This window comes from Triticum dicoccoides, chromosome 4A (genome assembly GCF_002162155.2).
Source record: "Triticum dicoccoides isolate Atlit2015 ecotype Zavitan chromosome 4A, WEW_v2.0, whole genome shotgun sequence".
NCBI lineage: Eukaryota > Viridiplantae > Streptophyta > Magnoliopsida > Poales > Poaceae > Triticum > Triticum dicoccoides.
In genome coordinates this window covers 70,129,447-70,134,687 of record NC_041386.1, presented here as the reverse complement: position 1 = coordinate 70,134,687, position 5,241 = coordinate 70,129,447, and the positions used below count along the sequence as shown (strand labels likewise).

The 5,241-nt window shown below is 38.6% G+C and overlaps 2 long non-coding RNA genes across 2 annotated transcripts; both read right to left on the bottom strand.

Annotated features, from left to right (window-relative positions):
• Positions 1-322: 322 nt before the first annotated feature.
• On the bottom strand, positions 323-2,123 carry LOC119288688. Its single transcript, XR_005141252.1, has 3 exons — positions 1,972-2,123; positions 1,409-1,879; positions 323-571 (listed from the first exon to the last, which is right to left on the bottom strand). It is a non-coding gene; the product is annotated as an uncharacterized LOC119288688 (long non-coding RNA).
• A 1,361-nt stretch (positions 2,124-3,484) lies between these two features.
• On the bottom strand, positions 3,485-5,241 carry LOC119288687. The gene is made up of 4 exons (XR_005141251.1): positions 5,167-5,241; positions 4,276-4,363; positions 4,053-4,182; positions 3,485-3,695 (listed from the first exon to the last, which is right to left on the bottom strand). It is a non-coding gene; the product is annotated as an uncharacterized LOC119288687 (long non-coding RNA).

The following is a 5,241-nucleotide window of genomic DNA, read 5'->3' as shown; positions in this document are numbered from 1 at the left end:
ACAAACTCGTCTCATATAAGATCTGAGAAAATATTTACTGGATGAAATCTAGACACATTTATGTGACACCACTAATTTTTGAAGAGAGTCGAACATCTTGGTCACTAAGAAACGACAATATATATCACAAATATTTTAGCACATGAGATAATAAGCCATCCCAGATCAAGTATGACCACACATACATGTCAAACTGGAAAATATAGTAATTTAAGGATTGAAATTATCACTGTTCAGCAAGCATTTCAGTACTTGAGTACATGAGAACACATCACAAGAGGCAAGTAGAACCACACGTACATGTCAAATTGGAAGTAGAACAAATTAAGGACTGAATTTATTAGTGCTCAGCAAGCATTTGAGTACATGAGTACATGAAACATACAGATCATTTTCAATATATGGCCGATAAGACCAAGTGGTAAAAACTGAAATTATCATCGCCCAACAAGCGTCTTGCTGGTACAAGACCAAAACTATCTATCATTCTGCCTTGTGTTAGTGCTTCCTGGTAATCGAGCTTCCTGCTGGGAGAGGTTGGACTCTTATAGACTTGATCAATTCGACCTACCTAGGTAAACACACCAAGTAAATAGGTGTCAATTAGAAACATATACCAAATAGCATATCTCGAGAAGAGAGACAATCATATACTCCCTCCATCCCATAATATAAGAACGTTTTTGACACTAGTGTAGTATTAAAAACGTTCTTATATTTTGGGACAGAGGAAGTATATGTCTAGCTTCATTCAGCACTCCAACCTAGGATACATAACCTATATGTCAAACTTAGGATGAAATTCTTAAAACATATTAATACATATGTAACCAATCAGGATAACTTTGTAAGTTAAACTGGCTTTCCAGCATCTAGAAGGGAGCTTTCAGATCAAATAAAATGGCATGTGATAGTTGGATATGTCTAACAGATAGAGTACAAATATTTTGTTCATTATTCCATTATAGACCTATGATAATTGGATTACAATTCCACGATTAGTTAAAAGCACAGATGAGAACGACAAATAAGTGGCATTGAGCAATTTAAAGGGAGTTTTATGACTGCCCTGCAGATGCAAATTTTTATTCAAATTTGATAGCTATAAACAAAAAACTTGATGGCATGCATTATATTATATCTTGTAATAATAAGAAAACCACATAAGCATGGGAAAAAAATAAATGAACAAGATGGCAGATTGGCTCATGTCATGGACGAAGGATTAGTACTAAAGCACATACACACATCCTTGTTGTAGCCATACCATAGGCCAGTAAAAAAATGGAAGGTGCACATATCTTTGGTAAATGATTTATGTATGCCTAATCATTTTAATCAGCCTAGTTGAGCGGTCGTAGCAAGACAAATAAGTGGTAGTCTTGGAAGCAAAAGAAGGAGCACAAACCTCTACTGTTTTGTTTTTTGTTTCTTAGAACATGTTCTTGCATCATGAAACGCCATTTCCTTACAAATGCTGCATTTGCGCGCGACTTTTTGATTAATTCCAGGCCTTCTCTTCTCACCGGATCCACTCCTCGCACCATCCCTATGGCCTTTTATTCTAGAGCATGTGCCCCTTGCATTGATATCCTTAGGTGTGAGGATGGTAACATCCTTTGGAATAACACTCCTAATACACGACTCCTCATTTTCTTGTGTATTGCATGGTACGGTCGAAACTAGTTGGGCTAAACCCAACTCAATGCCACACAAACTATTGTGCAGGAATTCAATTCCTTCCATGGAGCATTTGGATTTTTGTATGAGATCTTCTAGCTTGTCCCTCACAACAACTATCTTCCTTTTCACAGCAATGTCAATCGGATCTGCTAAATTTTCTTCAAGCACATTCCCTTCCCCATCATAGACAATGTCCCTACGAATAGGAAAATTATCACATCATCATCAACATGTGGGTCAAAGTAGATGACTATTAATGTGTCTACATCGACATGATAAGAAATATACCTTTTGCAATTTTTCTGCCATCGCTTAAGAATATAAAGGCTTGGCAATTCATTTATTTTCGCACTCCTCAATACCCTAATAATGTGACGGCACACAATTCCCTTGGACTAAAAAAGCTTGCAAGAACATTTAGTAGTCATGGATGTTGTGTCATAACACACTTCTCTAATCTTCTTGTATTGATCGCTGACAAACATGATTTTAATCCCCTCACGATTTTCTGTCTGTTGAACATCACAATCATCTCCGGCAGCAAGCACCTGAGCCTGAAACAATTCAAAAACCTCATGAGTGAATAGCGCCCTGCCTTGTCTCTCTATTTCCCATGATGTCAACAACTCACTTGTTGTGTATTCACTTGTGTTATCGGCAATCGGCTCACTTTGCCTTTGACATTTCAAAGCAGTGTCAAACCTTAGCCAAAACTCAACAAAGGTAAGCTTGCGACGAATGAAACGTTTAAAGAATGAATTTGCACTCTCTGAAATAGACGTTGTCCTGAGTAGACCAGCTAGGTGAATGTCCATAAAGTAAGCTGGTCTCCATGTCGCACGAAGCTTATACCTTTTGGCAAACCACTCGTGATCCTCCAACTGAAACTCTATGATGAAAGATTACCATCTATCCTCAAATTCAGCAGGTGTTTCAGAATTCCATACACAATGTTTCAGCCTATCATAGAACACAAGCTCATTCCTCAATTCCGGGCGTACCTTCCCTGGAACCTTTTCCATAATGTGCCACATGCACAATCTATGTGTCGTGTTTGGTAGAATTTTTCCGATTGCATTTTTCATCCTAACACATTCATCAGTTATGATCACTCTAGGCACAATCCCACCCATTGCTCTAAGAAATGACCTGAACAACCAAATATAGAATTCTTCTGTCTCATGAAGTAGAAACCCCGCCACAAAAAAGACACTTTGCATGTGATGGTTTACTCTAGTGAAGGGCGCAAAGGTGTATTCATATTGGTTAGTGCTGTATGTCGAATCAAAAGATACGACATCGCTGAAATGCCCATAGTTTTTCCTACTTGATGCATCTGCCCAGAATAAACGAATAAATGTACCGACCTTGTCAACTTCATATTCAAAGAAAAATGCAGGGTTCAGAGCCTTCAATCTACCAAATTGGTCCACCAACATTTGAGCATCACAATTTCTTATTTTATTTTTCAGTCCACCGTAGTGATTCTGTAGGTCTTTCTGGGTGCACCCAACATGCTGAAAACCACCAGCACTAACATTAAGCAGTCTATATGCTAAGGTAGTGCCAATGCTAGCTTTGTGACAATCGTGAAGTGTTGTCTTCACTCTCTCACTAACTTGACGATTGGATCTAATCAAGTGTTACTGGCTCGGTGGCACAGAAGGGTGATTGTGATATTTAGTGAGTGAAGCTATCTTGTATTTTCCATTACTTTCTCGAGTGACATATATATAAGCTTCACATCCACATCTAGTCAATTTAACCTTTCTCCTTTTCTTTGAAGCCTCAACAACAACTATACCTTTCTCAGGACGGAAGCCTTCTTTTGCACACAGGAAACGTTTCCATTGAAGCACATTATCTACGACCCTCTGTTGTCCAAGACGCACACCAAATCTGACATTGTGTGCATATGTCTTGTAAAATTCCAGCACCGAGGCAATGTCATCAAATATCATCCCTACTTTTGGCTTCAATTCCTCGTCACACTGGGGTTTATACAAAGAACCCTGCAACATTGATTGCAAGTTCAGTAACATTACCCTCACGTGACAACACCATCTCACTTCTAAAGACTACATGTTATTCGGTTATGAGATCTCATTTTGTCACTGCCAAAAATTACTACTCCCATATGGAATGTCCATTTAATGCGAGTATTATAGGTTGTGACAAGTGTTATAACACAAATAGGGCTATCTCAGATGTTTAGTTTTAGCATATTTGTTTGCCACCTAAGGTTTGACATGGACATGACATATGATAAGTGTATATTTTCCTATCAAACATGAATGTATTCATGTAGTTTAATATGGACAAAAATAAGAAGTTATGTACATTATATTAAAATAAAAAACCGCGTGTACCTCTTTAGAGAATGATTCTTTTTTTTCGGTGTACTGGAGTCATCAATGAGAAGCATTGGGGAATTAATTTTTGTGAATGACGTTGCATCGCTGAAATCATGATTTTGAACACTGTTGACCGATTCCATGGCTACAAAAAAAATAGCAACCAACAACACACAAGGGATTAACATAATGTTAGATACATTAGGATATCTTGATTTTCTCGTATCCCTATTGTCACCTGATAGTGCTGGTGCACATGCTGCGATCATTGGAATTGAGGGCTCTCCTAGAGGAGACGTCGCACTGCTACCCTCCATTACTGGATCCTGTGATGAGAATTGCAAATTTAGACTGGGGATCATCTTTTCCATGTCAAACTTCTGCCACATGGGTCATGTCAAAGGCATGGCTTATGGGAAAGATTAGGGAAATGTAATTAATCACTCTCAAAAGGAAAGGAAATATTCATGTGCATAGAAATATTGGAGCGAGCACCCAACCAATAACAAATGTCAGACTTTTGGGGATGAAAGATCATCAGTAAGCATTTAAAAGGAATAGCCAACCCAACGAATCCCCTAGCAAAATATGTAATGGCATCTTTGTCTATTCAGCATATGTATCTTGGAGAGATAGAAAAAGAAAAATAGCCATTGTGTCTCAGGTGTGTGCATTTCGGCTTGCCGCTGAAGAATCGACGAAGCCAGAGCAGCCTACTTCGTGTACTAGTGCATCTCACCGGAATAGCTAGATTTGCTAGTGTATTGCTTCCTGCTAGAAATCGGATAGTGTTTATGTACAGTTGGTACATGCGCTTGGTACGGCTGAAGTAGCCATTGAAGCCAACACAAGATCTCCATGAGCCAGTAGCACTACACAATATCATAACTAAGTAATAATAGCACTAATCAACTTGCTGCTTCTGGAAAAAAAATAAGAATCCAACAAACATAAGAATCGCCCCAGAGCAGATCAGCTTCTATGCTACTCGGGCTGCTGCTCATTCTTCTTCTGTTGCTACCCAGCAACTAAATGGAAAGATTCAACATTAACAAGTAGAAAGAATATAAAACTATAGAGATGAAGTATCAATCTACTAGCTAATAAAAAAATAACATTTATATTTTACCTGAAGAATGACGAACCGTGGTGGCCTATTCGCAGAACAAGAAGCGGCCGGCCGGGAAGGAGGCGAGGATCCACG